The sequence below is a fragment of the Bombus terrestris genome, chromosome 5, assembly GCF_910591885.1.
Source record: "Bombus terrestris chromosome 5, iyBomTerr1.2, whole genome shotgun sequence".
NCBI classification, from domain to species: Eukaryota; Metazoa; Arthropoda; class Insecta; order Hymenoptera; family Apidae; genus Bombus; species Bombus terrestris.
Genome location: NC_063273.1, coordinates 7,536,375 through 7,556,706, shown reverse-complemented (window position 1 = coordinate 7,556,706; position 20,332 = coordinate 7,536,375). Strand labels below are relative to the sequence as shown.

Below are 20,332 nucleotides of genomic sequence, written 5' to 3'. Positions count from 1 at the left end.
CAATTTACGTCTCTTTACTTAAGGAAACATCGTTTACATCGTTCGCTCTCTATAATCGAATATAATCAGCTTCTTGGACGAAGATTCGTGAAATTGACTGGCAACTTTTCATCCCCCGAGATACGAAATGACGACGTGGAAGATCGAGAGCAACTTAAAACTAACTTCGAAGTTGTATCGCGAGAATTTTCCCATGTAAACTTCCGAAACGTAATGTTAAGAGTTAGACGAAAGTTGAGGATTCGAATGATGGAATTCGATGCGATGCTTAAAAATTTGGAGAAGTTTGTCCTATATATTCGTTCGGGTCGTTACAGGATTCGCAAGAAAAATATGATATCTTTATTTGTTGAGATGGAATAACGTAGGAGGAAAGATATCGAGGATAAATACTCGAACAACGAAACTCGTATCCAAGTTATTTAGATAGTTCGTAAACTGTGAGTCACAAAATTACGAAAACATTACGAAATCAAAGTTTCGTAAGTTCGAGTCATAAATTCAAGTAACTTTATCTACGTACGATTCTCAAACAATTTTTACAAATTCCTACATCTTCCTCATCGGATGAGTAGCACGAAGAGCCTCGAAACGTATTTACGATCTTTATAAATGGTAGAAAATATCGTTCATGCGATTCTTTGGTTAAAGAAAAAATGAAATTATTCCAATGTTTGAGTGTATCGTGTCGTACGAACCAGCTGATATCTAACAGTAATTTAGAAATGGAGGAGCTAGATTCGGTTTTCCGGAAGTATCGGATCGAGTCTCGAAAAGGAGGCACGCCCTCCGCTTATAATTAAAAGGAGGCTGCACCTAGTTCCGATTGTTCGTCGTTCTGTTCGGGAAAAAAGGAGCACAGAAACGAACGCGTTAACGAACAATCTACGGTATGGGCTATTGTTCTCTTAATAGCAAGGGAACAGAGGGGGTTCGTCCAGGATGTCAACGTCATTACGGATGCGCGAATCCGACGTACACGGCGTTAACCTACTTTTGTTTAATCACAAAGGCAATCTACGGTCCAGTCGGGTTCAACGTCTCGTTACACCTTTGGCGCCACCGACGCTAATTGCTGGCAGCATTTTTTTTTTCTTTTTTTTTTTTCTAGCTTTAATGACTGTGACCGTGGACAGCCGGTATGCGGCTCTGGATATAACAATACGTTGAAATGAATTGGACACGCGATTTTACTATTTTCTTTGTGATACTTCGAATAAATTAATATGAATTAACGTGAATTTGTGCGAGATATCTCGTTAACGTAATATCATAAAATATAATCGACGCTCTTACGAACAATACGTGGATACTTCTCGATCCCTTCGCGCGATCATGTACGATGATTTACTATAAACTTAAGCAACTTTCTGCGCGTTCCACTAACTTCTACGTATCAAACATCTATCCAAAGTTCGAAAATAATTTTCAAGGACGCTCTATCTTTCAACGTATACAACGAATCAGACCGATCGCAAGACGCAAGACTGAATGGCAATTGCGCAAAATCGTGAAATCTAACAATTTGCAAACCGTCGATTACCGAATTACCACGAATCGGACACTTTATCGCCTGAAGCCGTAGACGTCAGAAAATTTTACCAAACTGACACGACGCATCCATCTACGTGTCTGACCGGTTGATCGCCGGCTAAAATTAGCCGGCTAATTAAACTTCCGTCACTTGGATATTCTCGAAAAGTGCAGCGAAACTATTTGGGGGAATGCCGGCGGTGAAATGGCGGGTGAATAGACGCGTGCACGTGATCCGAGGCAGCGTCGAACTAACCGAGAGCACGCAACAATTTGCATGTTAAATCGCGGAGTGTCTCGTTTGTCGCCGGCACCCAAGCAACTACCTATTTCTATGCCGATTGTTTCCTTATAGCAATCTCGGTACGTCGCAGCTTGCTGAGTTCAATCCCTCCTGGTGATTCCGCTTGGAATCACGGCAACGCGTTGCGAGGAATCTCCGCTACGGGCATCGACGAAAGTTTGCCAACCTACGGAAACGTCGTGAATTATACGTGGAACGCCAGATTCTCTTTCGAACGTGACGCAGAACGACGCGCGTCACGGTGTGTCTGATGTTGATCGCGTTCCCGGAATCTCGAGGGTGGATTGATTTTACGAGAATGGAGAAGCTGAGGACGCCGGAGATGGAGCGAGAATTTTCTTTCTGCGATTGCGACGCAGGTGAAGTTAACGCGACGACTTTGGGAAAAATGTTGCGACGCACAGACGATGCTCGAGTAATTGCCTCGCGTAATAATATTACGATACGGGTGATGTATTGGCGCGATGGTTTTACAGAACGATATCGTGGAAATTACGTTGGCGTAATTTTTTTTTACATAATAATATGTACTGCGATATAAGTGAAATTAGAATGATGGGTTTAGATAAGAATACCGTGACGCAGGTGGAGTTAGCGTGACGGTAGATAGTAGTTGGATCACGTGTATATAAACATTTCGCAGGAATTTTCAATTAACGTTATGTAGTCACTTACACGCACCAACGCCGTATTGGCTTGATGTCACATAACAAATTAAATGTTATACATTTTACAATCAAAAGTTTGATTTTACGTTGGAATATTTTACCCATAGGACGCGGTAGCAGCTTCGCGCGAGGTCGGAGGTTGCTTCCTTCGGTGACCCGCATATTTATCGCTTTCGACCTAAGCACCTCAACAGGCAGCGCAAATTGAGTCAGCCCGGGGACAGCCTTCGGCTTATTCCATCACGGTTAAGGAAGTGCAGTTTCTCATAAGACAGTCGACGTTATATCGGTTCACAAAAGTAGTTCACTGTACAGCTATATCTTACCTGTATGGATTGATATGGATTTCGAATAACGCTATAATAAAGAAAACAAACATTTTACATAGTCTATAGACCGCACAGCGACATTTCAATCACTTGCAACCGCGTTGTGCTTACTTCGTATCCTCGTTTCACTGATTTAATAATCCTGCATTCGCGATGGTCGCGTTTAAAGTATAACTTCTAACCAAAAGGAATACAAGAATAGCGAAAAAGGAAGGATAAAGTATGTTGGAAAGAGCTACGAAAACAGACATTTTCTTCGAATCTTAGATGCTGATCGAGTAAAAGGACGCGTCCCCTTGTTCGCAATTCGAGCACGCGCAAGCGGAGGACGAGGAGAAACCATGTGAGTCACGAAGCCATCTCGGCTTCCTCGGTCGTTTTCAAGTGCGTTTACGAAATCAATTGCGTGTGTCGGTACATCCGGTCTTTGAGTGTGGCCGTATGCGTCTTAAATGTCGATGCTTTGTAATCTTGTACGCGTGTGTTGCTCGTTATTCTCGATCACGCGTGCGCTCATGCCTAATAATTGCTCGAGCGAATCGCGACCCATGTTATCCTCGCTACAACAGTCGAAAAGAATGGTAACTTTCTTCAGAAGCGACGTAATTAGGTGAACAATCTACGTGTATACGTACGTATGCATATGGATATTTCATTGAATAGACGATGATGTCACAAGTGGGCGTTCGACGATGTGAGCACAGACCAAGCACAGAATGGACTTTACATGCTTCTTCGTGTTCCACGTTATGGCAGTCGTTTGATCGTCTTACCATTTTCCTGTCACGTTCGACGCTATCGATCAAGTATAGCAGTGGTTGGAATAAAAGTTTCCTCTGTGAAATTACAAACAAGGTACGGAGCATCTCGTAATCGCGAGATAATTTAAATTTGTATGGTAAAGCGCGGAAAAAAGCTGTCCTTTTCGCTTGTACTGCGTATCCTCCCGTCCACCTCTCGTTTCTATTTCCTTGGACAGAAAATTGTACAATTTATTCAGCGTATAGCTTCGCCGTTAATAACTCCGTTCTTCTCTACTTTATTTCTGCGACAGAGGACAGAAAAACCTGCAATCGCGCAAATGAGACACGTACGTTGGAACGAAATGAAAAATCCGAAAAGAGGTAACTCGATGGAATTGTAAATAGAGGACGTTTCGTTTTTCAGCCGAGGTAGCACAGAAGTATCATAGGGGACGTTTTATGGAAATTATCCGGCGCGGCGATGTATTCTCGAACGTTCGAGATAACCTGCGCTTTATCATATCAAACGTCTGCCGTGTCAGTATTTATGCGCGCATCAAAGGGATCTAATCAGAGGCGAAGAAAGGACGAGATCAAAGACCGATGATCGATCGTGCGAGCTGCCACGTGCGTTGGCGGATCCATTTTTACCAACGGCGTGATTTAAACGAGTGAAAAGTGTAAAAGACCTGTCGTCCACTAATAGGAAACACGTGATTCGTGTGAGAAACGGCAAATAGGAACAATGTTCGCTTTCGCAACTGCTTAAATCACAGATATATATTCTAATCTGTTGTCGTCCCTGAGAAACGATCATGTGGGACGATATTCATCGTTGTCACACGAATATCGTGACGCGGATTGCGAAACTGCCAATTAACGTTTGATATTGCCCACGATAATTTCACACTCCCCCTTGCTATCCGCAAATCGATTTTGCACGCGAAGAAACCTACACTGTCTCGCGCAAGGTATTCGAACGTTCGCCGTAGAAAATCTTTATTACGGGCGTTACGCGGAACCTCTTGAAATTAGTATCGTTAGCATCCTAATGAGATTATCGCGACTATAGCAGTGGAATTTCAAACTAAATTTAAATACTCGAGTTACGAGCCGTTTCTTGCAAATGTACATTTAACGAAAGATTAGTACGCAGTTACTACAATAGTTGGCTTAAACAAGTAATTAATGTTGCAGATGGTGCAATAAGTATCTAAGTTTATCGATACCGCTGCTTAACACTTTGACTGCCACGCCGGAATCACATGCTTTGCTCAGGACGCCACGGAAGTATTTTTATTATTCCAAGCATATAATGGCAAGATAATAATAAATTGATGATGTAAGACAACATTCTTAACCAATAGACCGTTTATCTTATTGATGGTCATGGGTGACCACCGTGGCGCCTTGGTAACGGTTGATCGCGACATATTATAACAAGGCTTCGTTTATTTCAACAAACCATTCGCATTCGTTGTTTCGTCGTAAACAAAACGTGCAGAATATATTGTCGAAATGTGTAGAAGATATTAGTAAACAGCATTTGCTCATTCTATATATAATAGTAAGGTATGTGCACACTTCTAACTTCAATTATACGATTATAAAGCAGCATTTACGATTATTTTCTAAGGTGTGTTTATAATAATATTCGTAGATTATCCCTCAAAGATATGGATGCAAACATAGTGTACCGTTAAGTGCAAGATTTGTTCTCATTTTCTTTTTATTGATGTTCTAATAAAAATGTTTAATCATTCAATGGGACACTTTTTGTTTCAAAGTATCTTCTATTTATCGGTTATATTCAAAATGCCCTAACTGTCAATTTTCATTCAATTGTTACAATTGTAAGAAGTTCAAGCGCTCCGGTCACCGATGGCCACTGTAGCGTCACAGGAGAAACCGTGGCAGGTCACATTTGACCAACGTGGCAGTCAAAGTGTTAAGTAATTTTCTAATTCTAACGAACTGTGTGTTTGCAACGAATATCTGCATTTCCGGGTTTGCCTTAAACACTGGCAACGTGATAATCGGATGGTACGTTGAGAACGAGTCTCCGCAAAGCTGTGCACGAGCTTCGAATGTAAATTCCATGTTTCATATACTTTGTGAAATATTCCAAAATTCACTCGAGAGGGAACAAATCGGTGATTTACGCGTATGTTTCTATTCTCCTCTTGAGAAGTACGAATTAACGATGGAACGTAAAGATCATGTCACGGTTTGCTGACGGCACAGAGTAAATTTTGCTCGGCAAAATATACTCGAGTGTTCGCTGGAACGAAGTACTTCGAAAAGCAGTGGGTTTGGAAAACAGTGTAAACGCCTACGCTTTCGAACCTGATCGTGGTCCCAAGCCACTCGATCCATTTTCAAATCAATTCGATCAAAGCAACTGGAAAATCACGAACTGCTCTCGTAAAACATCTCTGAACGATTGTTTGGAAATATTTGATTCGTGCAAGTTGACGATCACCGTTCGAGCGTGCGTTAAATGCATGCAAAGCGTGATATCGTTCACGGAAGCTCAGACAACGATAACATCAAGTAGGTCGGCATTTCAACTTTGTTGTCAGGTGTTTATAACGCGAGAATATCGATGCATACCTGGCTAGGCCAATGAAGCGTGTCGGTGCACACGAGGCCGCGATACCAGCATTCATAGATGAAACGAGAACATCGATTGCCAATCGATTTTCTTGCCCGTGCTTCCGTGTTCGTGACAATCGAACTATTCGAAAGAAACGATCAAAGGAAATTTTTAACTCTTTTCAGATTAAAGGGACTATGTCTTTTACGACAACTTTTTCCGGATAGTATTGGATTATTAGCATCCTTCTATCGTCACTCAGAATCAGGTCCATCGTGACGTAGGACTCCGTTAAAAATGACGTACTATATATCTGATTTTAATTCTCAAATAGAATCACCGGATCATAGGTAACCATAGTAATTTAATTAGATCACTGAAGTTCATTTTACGCTCATCACGGTAAATTGCTTAATTATGATTCACTTAATTATGAAATCTTTGATTTAATCTCATTCTGTCATTAAAGTTACTTAAGTACGATCGTTTTGATCCTCGACGGCGACGTGATATTACGCGGGGACTAGAATTATGTTTCGTTTGCTTCCTCCTTAATTTATGTGAATTATGTATCGTATTATTATATCACTGCGTTCGAACATGGTCCAAACCAGCAAAATATTTGTTTTCACTTCTATCAGACCATCCCAAGAGTTTCTTTCGATTTAGAAACAAATAATAGATACACAACATTTTTTCCAATAGAAGAAAATGGATCATATATAATCGAATAAAATATTAGCTTGTCTGAAAAGTTTCTTTCGTTTTACGAGGAAATAATAGACGCACAAGGTCTTTTGTTTCATATTATTTTGTCGAATTACGTACAATCTATTTTATTCTGTCGAGATAAACACCGCGACATTTCACAAACTTGGTTTCACGTTTGTATGAAGGTGCACTGTTGTAAAAAGCACGTTTGGGAAAGAAAGACACTTTTCAGACAACCTAATAATATAAAAGAATAAATGTTGTACGTCGATTATTTCCTTATAAAAGGAAAGAAACTTTTACCTAATAATATCTGACAAAAGTAATTACATTTCTTTGTCCTTAGCAATGCCAAAGGCTATTATCTAAATTATACGACGTCCTGCTTAACCGCAACGATCAGCATGAAGGTTGTTAACGGAAATACGATTATTGGGCTGAAGTTCTTGCCAATTCGACCGACAGTGGTTTCGTTCCCGCAACTTTATCTCCAACTGTTTGCGTAAACATGGAAATTCGCTGTGAATCACGAACGAGCTCGTCATATACGTATATTCATTTGATTACAATTCCAATTAAATCGTGACGAAACGGAAAACCACGCCGTGATGGAGAAATGGGCATGACGATTGGTACAATTGGCTTGTTCGTAATAGCAAGAAGCGAGCAATCCTTCAATTGCCCAAATCCTAATTTGGCATTCACGCTTTTACGTACTTGTTCCAACGACTGTACTTAAATAACGCTGTTGTTTAACGCTTAAAGTATTTCGTCCTAAATCTACAAACCTAGTCTTCTAATAGCCACGACTGTTATGCACGAGGAAGTCAACAACTTCGTGAAGGCACGATCGATGTGGCATTTTTCAACGGTATCTCCGACATCGACCGTGTGTCGTATCGTTTAAACGTAATCGTTAATAAACCATCGACGTTACGCTTCTATTAGCGTTGCGTTAAAAGGCAGCGCATTAGCCGTGAAGCAGCGGCAGACAAGTCTAAAAGCAGTCGTGTCGTGACGCGACGTCAATTAACGCTCGGAACGAGTCTTTGAATGAACCGAAACATTCCTCAATGAGACGGTTCGCTGCTAACAATCGATCCACTCGTCACCGCGGCAACACGATTATGGGAAAGTCGAATTATCCTTCGACGCAGTCGATTTCATTGGGATATTCGTTGTTCCACAGTTGAAGCACGTTTTCTTTTCCATCTAAAAAAATACCATCGATTTCTATGTCATTCAATCGTCTAACACTTTGACTGCCACGCCGTAATCACATGTTTTGCTCAGGACGCCACGCGAGTATTTTTATTATTCCAAGCATATAATGGCAAAATAATAATAAATTGATGATGTAAGACAACATTCCTCCCCAATGGACCGTTTATCTCATTGGTGGTCACGGATGACCTACGTGGCGCCTTGGTAACAATTGATAGCGACATATTATAACAAGGCTTCGTTTATTTCAACAGACCATTCGTATTCGTTGTTTCATCGTAAACAAAGCGTGCAGAATATGTTGTTGAAACGTGTAGAAGATATTAGTAAACAGTATTTGCTCATTCTATATATAATAGTAAGGTATGTGTACACTTCTAACTTCAATTATACGATTATAAAGCAGCATTTACGATTATTTTCTAAGGTGTGTTTATAATAATATTCGTAGATTATCCCTCAAAGATATGGATGCAAACACAGTGCACCGTTAGATGCAAGAATTGTTCTCATTCTTTTTTTATTGATGTTTTAATAAAAATGTTTAATCGTTCAATATCTGTCAATTTTCATTCAATTTTTACAATTGCAAGGAGTTCAAGCGCTCCGGTCACCAATGACTACCGTCGCTTGGTAGCTAAGGTCGATGCTTGTCCAAAGTAGTTTAAAGAGTCTTCCAAAAGTATACGATAAATCTACTATATTCTAATAGTCGATATTTTTGAAACGTACCATCTTCGTTTGATAATCCCACGATCAAATGAAGAGACAGCTTCGGTAACACGGAATTTATTAATTAAAATTGCTTATCAATTTTATGGATTTCTATGGAAACAGTCGATCTTTCAACTGTCCAAAGTTGTTTCCTTAAAATGCAAAGAAAGTTTCAAGGTATAGTTGCACAGTGGTAGGTGAGGCTTTGATCGACGATGGCGAATCCCGTGTTCACAAGGCGCAGAGTTTCACGCGGTTAGAGGCGAGGGCCGATTACATTGGTCGAATGCGTAGCGATGATGACGAGGGTTCGTTCGAGCATAATCAGAAAGCCCGCGGAGAACTTGTTAATGAGGAATATATCTATCGTTCGTGCTATTTGCGTCGGGCAAGCGTGCACGTGACGTTCCATTAGAAGTTTACTCTCGCCTCCTGTGGCTTCGTCCCAGTTAAACGAGGATTATCGCGGCTCAACATCACGATCGCGTTGTCTGCTAGATATTTTAGTACATCCCGTGATTGACATCGATATCCGCTTTCAATTTTCGTTACCATTTCTACCAAAATGAAATACTGCGGATAAGACGAGCAGTAAGAATTCTTGCGTCATTTTTATTACACGGATACATTTTCCATTCAAACATAGAATATCCAGTCTAAAAACAACAGCAACTTGGAAAAATCTTGGACTAAAAATCTTTAAGGGGCTGGTAACTGATGGTAACTGTGGTGGCTTTGCCTAGTTTTCACAAGATTGCGGATACAGTAGCACGCTATGAGACGATATAATTGATTTTTACGAATCAATATGCACTAGGAAAATTACTTCTTGCGTCATATGGTCACTCAAATACGAAGATTCATCAAAACCACAACTTATGGAACTTTCTAAAATCTAATTACTTATTCGAGGTTCATCGACGTGGTTGATCGATTGTTCTTGCTCGCGCTTCCGTCAAACGTAACGTACATTTTAGGAATAGGTCGGGAATGTAATGTTGTACCTGTTCCAGTGACTTTTCGCGGCGAGGGAACAACGGCGATGGAGGAACGCGGTGAGCTATAAAATTTACAAGTTCGTAGACGGCGCGTATGCGGGCATTGTGTACAGTTCAATAACCACGGATCGCTTAAATAATATGCAAATTTGATTTGCGCGAATCCGCGGTCGAGCATCTATTTCGAATGTGCGCACCGTGGCGCCGGACGCGGCAAATAATTTATCGGCGAACTCGAACGGAAATCGACTGAATTCGATAATCCGCCGGCGGTCTATGTAATTTCGAATGGAGGATCGTGCTTTTTCATATTGATGAGCCGTTAATGAGCATCGCTTAATGCGCCACGCTTCATGGATAAACGATACGGAAGGAAACAGGCAAACTCTTGTTCGAATGTTAAATCAAATCGCCGTCTGGAAAGCTCGCTTGCACGAGAAATATGTAGCTTTATCCATCGGCACAAACACCTCCGACACTATCATCGAAAATTAGCGATTGTTGTTACTGTGATCGATTCTGAGATCAATTATTGCACCGGCGCAAATATCAAATTATTTTATTCTATTCGTACGTGACCATTAGTCGATGTATTAATTTCAACGCTGGAATAAATCAGCATTTACACATTGGAAATATTCGCCATGGCGTTATCACGCGTGTATCGTAGAAAATGCAAGCCTTCGCGATATAAAGAATTTCGTTTACGTTGCGATTTATTTATCGTACGTGAAATATAAATAGTACATTACATCGCGTTATAGCTTAACCTACCGATAACAAATATCAACATTTCTATATGTAAATTCTCGTGATTTGAATCACTATCCATTTAAAGACGAAGCATTTATCTTATGTCGTTACTTATATCCTAATCTATGTCGTTCGAATCAACGGTTAAATTCCCGCCAAGAGCATCTAATTTTCCTACAGTTAGTATACAACATTAATCAGATTCGAAGCGTGGAAACGCTGAAACGTTCTAAAACTCGAAGCGCCGCATGGTATAGAGTTAGAAACTTCTGTCGAGTCGACTAATCGAATTCTAGTGACTCGAAGATGAGCAGTGCCAACGTGGCTTTAAATAACTTTCCACTTCTCGAATATCCAGAACCGAGCCGCGAATACTTCAAGCGGCAACGAACGTTCGTTGCAGAGAAAACCAGCGAAACCAATCGATCTGCCACTCGATCCTGACCAAAAATTTGATTGAAATGCCTTTCGGATGCGAAACGATACCGACCGGACTCGTCCCAGTCCACGATGTCGGATGCAAGCGAATTTCTCGCGTTGCATCCGCGAGAACCTCCCGGTAGCCAAACAATCTGCCGTGTTATTGCGATGTTCGGCCACCGATCGTCTACGATATTTGATTCGAGCTTTCGCGAACACGCGGAGAGGCTGCTGCAACGTGTGCGCACGAGAACCTGGCCATTCACCCCGGCAGTCTCAGAATAACTGCATACCTATTTGCCCCGAGTAAGCAGACAGTGGTGCACACGCGAAATTATCCCTCGAGGAAGCTGCGCGATGTCGCAGGCACAAAGAACAGCCGATCGAGCAGCGATACGTTGCTGGCTGAGAGGATGACTCGGTGATAGCAGCGAATGAGGATCGCTGACACCGACAACGAAAGGGTGCGAGGGATTATTTTTACTGTTGTTTTTCTTGCGAACTGCGTATCGAGGGACGCAGCCCTTGTTCGCGACACGATTTTCTTCGCCGGTGAAAAATTCGTTTCCAGCCAGGTTACGGTAAAATATTGATTTCTGCTGTTTACAGGTGAAAGGTACTAGGATTGTGAAATTGAATATATTTGGAAATACGAGCTGGGCGGTTTCACGATAGAGGGTAGTCTCCAATTGGTGGAAACAGAGTAATTCTATATGGGAAAATTGGAAACACATCAACACCATACACGAGAAGCAAAATAAATCAGCGTTTCTTGTTTTCTGTAAAAGAACAGCTTTACAATTCGTTACGTCGCCGAGTAATTTCAAGAAATCATTTCCTTCTATGATTCTCTATTTGATTGGGACATTCACGAGATATTAGTAATTTTTCTTATTAATCAAAGAATTCGCATCGTTGTTATCATCGATTAATTAGATGGAATCGTAGAGATTTTTTCGTTTCGGATAAATCTGACAATTCTCAGTGATCTTTGTATTGAGGCAATGGTTGGTGAAGATGCCCACAAGAAATACTCTTGATGTTCAACAAAAAAAGGTTTATCAAACTATTAACAATCAACAGTCAACAATTTACGATCAACAATTAACGATTAACTATCAACAATAATTAACGATTAACAATCAAGAGATAATAATCACGTATCTCGGCTTGTGTTTGCTTCGCTATGACGCTAAACCTATCGCAGATCGCAGCTTGGGGCAGAATGAATCTTTGTCCGAAACCAAACAGATTCTTTTCTTTGTTGCCCCCCGATGTTCCCACTACGCACGCGTTTATTATAATATTCGAATATTCGGCAAAAGAATCGTAGGGATATCGATGGTACATTAGGCACGTTGGCCTTACGCTTTGAAGGTATAGCGCTTTGTGTCGCGAAGCCATTGGAAAGTTCCGTGGTCGAGTGCCGCCACAGTATTACCGAAGGATTCCTGTACAGATTTCGTCTGATTTCTTCAGCTTCTTCATATCCGTTTCTTTGCAAGAAATCGACATGTGTTGAGAAGTTAACGGGCATTGGCACGCGTTACAGCGAGATGGAAGTATTCTCTTCAAGAGGAATTCGTGAGTGGCAAATCTAGATCCTCTTTAAAACGACTTGATTCCTTCCGCCGAAGGATAGAAGCATAGACGAATGAACTAACTTAGTTGTGCAACTTAATATTATCAGTTATTTTCGAAACGCTTATGGGAAGTCATCCTAGTTCGTTGCCGAGTCAATTCTCGCTGCTCCGTAAGACGAAACGAGCTATCGCTTTGGAGATGTTAAACCGCGTGTATCGGCCACCACGCTTGGGCAAACATTCGGTTGATTTTGAGAGAAAAAATTTGAAATCGGAAATTGGAGCTGAACGAATAACGGGAATAGGATCGAGGGAGGGGGGTGGAATCGTGTCGGAGTTCAAAGAGGGTGACAGGGGGATGAGAGTGGTATCGAGTGGCGAAGGTAATGAAACGCGGTTTCTGGTAACGCGGTATGGGAAAACTTTTGTGTAATTTACTGTGCAAACTAGTCACGTGTTTGCCCGTGGAAAATTCGCGGGATAGTATAACGCATTCCGCTCTAGAAATCAGCTCGACCGGCACTCGTCGTTATTTGCTCTAATGAAACAACCGGCACCGGTAATTAAATCTAATTCGAACCGGCCCTGAATGCGTTCTGCGCAAAATGCTTTATCGTGTTTTGTGTAGGCCACGTGAACAGAAACGAATCCCTATGGCTCCGTGAACAATTCGCGTTTCCAACAATGGGATCCTCTGTACACCCTTCATGAAACAATAAAATTCTCTAGTTTACGTGGCATGAACCTATTGTACGTTATACGTGCTGGGCTCCTTATTTAAAATGCCCCATCGAATCTCAGAAAATCAAAGTTAAAGTTAAGTTGTTAGTTGAAACGTTAGACAAACAGGACATTGCAAATGCTTTAATCGTATTTTGAAAAACGAGCAAGTGCTAGATGGGACGTTTTAACAGAGAAAGGTAGGGGAGCATTTGATGGACTGGGATCTTTTAAACATCTGCAAGATAACGTGAAAGAGGGGAGCCAGAAGTGTGGAACAAGTACCTGTTGCGTAACTTGTAAAAATTTGCAATATATCGACGTAGAACTTTGTTATTATTAAATTGATATTGGCATGCGTAATCTTGAAATTCTTATAAAAATCGATTCGTTAGGTACGATATTTAGTAAGAAAAATCAGCGCAAGATTTTCAAGTATCTCGACTAATCTTTCTTACCAACTAGGAAAGTGTTCCTAAATTTTTCATCGACAGATATATGCGGAGAATGACTGAAATCGAAGGAGGAACTGTCAGAAACATTTGGGAGACCAGTCGGAACGATATCGAAATTATGGAGGCAGTGACAGACTGTAAATGAGAAAATAAGGGATAGAGAGATTCCGATGCGTGCTGAGAACCTCTGGGCATCAAAAAGACCACGTGAAACCTGTCACAGACATTGCTTGAGACGTATTCGAAATACAATACACCGATGGTCTTCGAAAAGCACCAACGTTGACACGTTCCGATAGAGGAAAAACGAGATTGTCAGAGGCATACGACGCGACTTGAAACTAACGTTGGAACGTTCTGCTTGTCTGAGTTGTGCCACGGGAAAAAATGTTGTTCTAAGAAAACACGCCTAGAAACTATAAAGCTAGAGACCCGAGCGAAAATCGTAAAAAATTCTTCGACAAAATACGTTTGTTGATATCGGTGAAGCTTTAGCTTACGATAAAGCCTTCTCTCCTACAGCAGACAACATCGTGTTAGATTACATAAATATACGTGTCATGTCTTAGATTATATTGCACCTTCAACATGATAATTCAAGTGGGAAACGACAGTCAATCTGTTTCTTTCAATTTTCTGATAATATGGCAGAACAGGTATCTAGAACTTGATCCTAGTCATTAGATTCTAGATGTAAACTCTAGATACGAATCACGTTTCGTATTTTCTGTAACGTTCCATTTTCTGCTTTCTTTCGTCTATTATCTTTAAACGCTGTAACGATCGACGATCACGTTATAAATTTTGTATCGGACGAATCAAAATAAAAGGTGTACGAGAAAATAAATAACGCAAGGAAAAAGGCAATCCGGTTGCAAAGGATATTTAATTGTTTAAAAATCTTGGAAAACGTCCTTTTATTAATGTGGAAAGGAAGCATAACGAGCCATTGATACAATAAGTTTGGAAAGCAAACACAAACCTGAGAGCCACTTAGTTGCCAACCCAATACAATGAATTTGGAAAGCGATTCGATCGAGTGGAAACATGGTTACCGCGAAAATCCCAAATTGGATTTCTCGGATATTTAGTAACTTGGCAAGAAAAAGGGATAAAAATCCGCTAGAGGATCATAGACAGTCGCGTTTTCTTCATTCATCAAGACTGAGGCATCAAGACATTCATCCGGGGCGAGACTCTTAACGTTTGCCTACTCACTCGTGTTAAATACACGCGAACTTTCTTCTCCGGGCGAGAACTCAAACATTCGTTCTCCTAGGAAATTCGTAATTGAATTTTCGAGACGTTTCACCAACGAGAAAAAGTCGTAAAATGTAAATCCACTGGCTCGTCGAATATATTACTCGATGGAAGATATATTTGTAGATGTTATTTCGTTGCTCTATTATTAACGTAGCTTCAAAAGCAAGATAGAAGTATTCTTAAAAATTATTATTGTCGTTAGTATAGTACAACCTTCGATGCTTGATAAATGGAACCATAACACGATCTTCAAATCAATTTTTCTATCTCGTTCTCACTTTCAACGAATAATAAGATCTTGTACGTTTTATGAAACGCTGTTCTCAAGTCACGCATTTACAACAATTCCTTCGTATCTGCCTTAAAGTAGAACGCTTTTCAACGACAGAAAAATCAAACTTTTGAATGAAAAACTGCCCAAGGGACGATGGTAAAGTTAAAGATTAAACGTATAAAGTGAAAATTGACTATCTAATACAACGTGTCTTGCTGTAAACCTGGAAACTTCCTCGTGGCAGAACGTGTATCGCTATACCAAAATCCAGAACCTCTTTCCTCGAATCCAGTTACAGCGACACATATGTGCAGCAAACATCGAGAAACTCTGCAGCTAACTGATATTTAATGTACAGACAACGACTAGAATTTAATCCGGTGCAGCGGCGAGTGTCTGTAGCGACTAAACACAGAGAGGAAATACTGGCCAAACATAGAGTTACGCAGTTGAGAATCGCTGGTGGCTGTGAAAATGAAATTACAGGCAGGACATTATGCGAAACGCGTTTAAAAGCATTACGAGAGGCTGGCGACGCGACGGTCTAAAATAAGCCGCTTTGCCCGTGGCCGAGATCGTAAAGCTCCGAGTTGAAGACCGCTGCCGCTTCCGCGACGCGATATTACGCCCAGCGTATTTCAATCCTGGCCATAGTGCACGCGTTGCGTACACGCGCCCTCCGACGAATTTCCGGGGTGGTGTCGATAAACCTCACTCGAGCGTACAACCGCTGAGAACCGCTGGGAGCATCCAAACGATGCGACGTAGCCGTCTGGGACGTCGGTACAAGTTCGGAGCTGTCTCGACGTATCGGTAGAGGAACAAATAATACGCAACCCTCTATCGACGAGTTGCCTAATGCTCGCACGAGGGATGAAAAAAAAGAAAAGAAAAGGAAGATGTGAAGAGAGGCGACGACTACACGGTGAAAGAGGGAAAGGTTACGTCGCGAAATTCTGCGCCAGGGCTCGATGAACTCGACTGTTATCGGTGAGTTAGGACACTTGGTTTTTAGGTATTTAACGTTACGTAACGTTGCATGCTTTAAATATAGAAGACTAAATGAAATGGTATATTCTAACATTAATTATCATTCAATCGATACGAAAAAAGGAGAAAATCAAAAAGTTTGTCGTGAAATTCTCGCATGTTGGAATATAGGACACTTGGCTTTTAGATATTTCATTTTATTCAATGTTCTACGTTCCAAGTGCAGGAAATTGAATAAAATCGTATACTCTAAATTCAATGATACAAATGATTCAATGATACTCTGATTCAGTGATACAAATTTTATGAACAGTCCTGTTCTACATACTTTCTGCACAATAACTTACCAATCTGTTGCACTTCTGCTATTTTATCGATAATTTCTAGCTTGTGACTTACAACGTAAGAACCAGGCAGATGAACATGTTTGCGATATTATTCGCGACGAGTACGAAGGAGTCACGAAAACGTATCGGCGATCCGTGAAACGATGAAAAATCGGGGCACGTGCAGTTTTCACCCCTCGTATCCTTACGCTTCGAGGATGGTGGCTCGCTCGAGTGTTACACACGAGCGCTAACAAGGGGAACGCAGACCAACTTGTTCGAAATTAATGAAACTTGGAAGGTTCGCGCACGTCAATGCTTACAGTCGGACGATCGATATAATCCTTCCTTTTCTGGATTATTTTTACCAGCTATATATTGTATATATAAAACGGCCTTTCCTTTTCCGTTCGATTTAACGCTTCGTTTAACATTGCGTGACATGAAAAAATCACGCGTGTTCATAGAATTGATTACGATAGGCGTTACGTGGATACACGTGGTAATAAGAGCGGAGGAAGGGTAACAATTTCTCTGGCAATGACATCAGCGGCAAGGAAATAGGCATGCCTTCTGGCCTAGTCGGGAATAACTCATCCCTAATTACGTCATTAGACATGGGACGGCGGGGCTGTGCAACGTCTTTCAGTTCGTGATTACGCGATCGATTTTCCCCGACGCTGAAACGCACAGCCTAACCGTTTACCGTTTTACAATCTTTCACGTTGCTTCGTTTTCCTTTACTTTTACATAATTCATCGATATTTACGTAGTTAGCGTTCATTTGTAGAGGATGGTTGATCGTATGATTTAAATGACCAGATAACTCGACGTTGAAACCGTCAAATACATTTACAAATAATTAATAAATACAGAGAATGTTCGCTAAGACTAATTGATTCGCTAAAGACTGTGTATTGATCGCTAATAAAATCGCTGGAGACTGAGACGAAAAACTGATCACCTTACGATCGCGTTCGTTTATTTATACTGGTCGACGGAAAATTTAAATTCGACTTTGTCTGACGGTTGCACGTAGTGGCAACATTGTTTTGCCCGGAGTTTATTTATTATTGCATTATGTATGTCCTAATGATATTGATACTCCGAGGCAAAACAACAATTATCCTCTGGCTGATGTGTCGCTACACATTTAATATTTTTAACTTTGGCAAACTTGGTACATCGTGTCGATGCTATTGAGCCTCGTTCGGATTAGTCAAGCTATTTAAATTCTGAACTCTATGTTGAGTGGTATGAACGCAAAGTCGAAGTTCAGTTACTTAACGCGTATGAGCATAAACTTGAAAATTAAGGCTCGAGTTCGACCAGCTAATCCGAACATGGCACTACGTTCCTCTGTTTACTCGGATTATTAAATCTTTGCGCGGTACTGTTACGAAACAGTATTTTACATAATCCAGTATTTATGTAACGTCATGGTGGTTTGAAAAAGACGAGAAAATTTGATTTGTAAAATTTGATTTCAAACTATCTCTGTGCGAAAAAACTGAAAAGATCTTGCTTTCAATTGTAAACATGAAATCAGTTTTCCCTCCGTTCGACAAACCGCGTGTATAAACAGTTTCTACGTGGAAAAATTTAAACGCCAAACCAACCACGAATTCGTACAAGCGAAAGAAAAAAGAGACGCGAAGAGAAACATTGATTTGGAGATCACACTGTAGACGATTCCGATGAAAAGTCAGCGGGCTGTTGCACGCTCGTCTCTCGTTTGCCGCGGGATTCTTAAACGTTTGCGTCGGTCGCGCTGAATACTAAAGATTGCCGCATCCGCCGCACTTCCCTTTAAATTCTCGCGTATTCATTCGGGGGAGCTTTGTTTAGTGTCTGCGCAGTGCCGTCTACGCAGAGGCCTGTATCCCTCGCAAATCTCGTGGGCCGTGAATACTGCGATTCCTTTTCACCGTGGAAACCGCGCGAGCAAACTGCGGCACGCGTGCACGCGTTTCTAAAGTCGAAATACGCTTTTCCACCGGCGTTACGGTTCGCAACTTCGTCTTTCGTTGCACGACACGTTCTACTTTTGCCGCAGACTCTATTCATCCCGCCAGTTCCAAGAAACGGAGCCCGACTTTGGCAGACCATTTATGAGCTTCGCAAAGTTTTCCACTTCGAAGGTCGTCCCTATGTTCCGTCAAGTTGCTTCGTTTCCTAACCACAGTTCAAACAATTGAGATATTCGTAGCCTGAAGAAAATTGAAATTTTCTACCAGGTTTAGGTAGCATTTATATCGAGGACTTTGAAGCTTTGCATATATTGAACGGTTAGAGAGGAAGAGAGCAGTTTGTTGGTTAACCGGTTAAGGAATTACCAAGCAGTAAAATAACGTGTAAATATTGGGCAACAGCTACGGTAAAATTTCGTTCTGTCAGAGAAACGTATTAGAAAGATAGATACATTACAGAAGCCCGTTATGCGGCATAAAAAGAATTTCTATAATTTGATGAAAAACTCGATCGCATAAAATGAAGCCTCGTAAAATTATACGACCAGATGGAAGAAGAAATGGCAATGGAAAAATAAATGTAGTGATAAAATTCTCTAAATTCCTTTTCGTAATTGCTAAGTGGACTAAATAGAATCTAATTGTGTACACTGTACATTTGACCGAAAACGAACGGAACGTTGCGTTAATGGAACTTGGCTCCTTAATGGGTTAAACAAATTAAGCGGAAGGCACGATGTGTGGGCACCTTAATTATTTTGCGTACATGTTGGTATATGTACTACGTGACTCAAGACCAGCTCCGTTATGTGCAGTTTACTTGAGGCGCACGGTGATTCATAACGAGCGAACCGTGATACTTTTAGATTCCATAGCGCGGGGTTATATTTGAAGCTCGCGAACAACGAGATCAGCGCGTTTATAAAGCACGAGAGATAGATGAGGACAGGCGGAACGACCTCAACTTACAACCAGGACCGTGGACAATAGCAACATTGGCGAAATAACCTCTTCTTTATGCCCTTTCACGAAATTTCTCGCCAAAGTGCTTGCATGATCATCGTCGTCCAAAAGCGATCCCGAGTCCACTAGGGGGACCTCGATTTATCTATTTACGTATTAGGTCGTCTGGAAAGTTCCTTTTGTTTTGTACGGAAATAATGGATGCACTACATTTTCCCTTTTATATTATTTTATCCAATTACGTGTGATCCATTTTGTTCTATCAAAATAAAGATCACAACGTTCGACAGATTAGATTTCACGTTTGTATAAAGATGCATCGTTGCAAAAGACGTATCTGTAAAAGAAAGACACTTTTCAGACAACCTAATACAAGAGGCTCGGATAGAGAACGAACTTGTTGTGATGTCACGGCCGCGAATTAAAACATTCGCAACGTTCTTGTGGAGCTTAAGTTCTAACGCTGGAAAATTAAAAAATACCTCAAATTTGAGCAACGTATGAAAGAATTGTCACGCAGAGTTGCTTGCTCGAACTGTATCAGAAGATGAAATATTACAAATGACGATAACATTGATATATAAAGAATCAAAGCTCGTAGCAGGGTTAAACGTATAGCCCAAGTGTAGCTTGAAATATAATTAAATATACGTAATTAATAACGCTTCAACATTGAATAATCGACGAAGCTGTACGTTTCTCAAATATAAATTAGTTGAACAACTTTCATCGATTTCCAAAGTCGTTGAAGTAATTACGAGCGGTAGTACGCGTGATTTACGGCGAATAAATTAA

At 40.9% G+C, this 20,332-nt stretch overlaps 1 protein-coding gene across 1 annotated transcript in view; it reads left to right on the top strand.

Annotated features, from left to right (window-relative positions):
* The first annotated feature begins 13,306 nt into the window (after positions 1–13,306).
* LOC100644602 (mediator of RNA polymerase II transcription subunit 20) overlaps positions 13,307–20,332 on the top strand; it is a 154,357-nt gene continuing 147,331 nt past the window's right edge. Inside the window, exon 1 of the mRNA XM_048406208.1 lies at positions 13,307–16,278. The gene's annotated coding sequence lies outside the window, so the exon portion shown is untranslated. The remainder of the gene's footprint in view (positions 16,279–20,332) is intronic.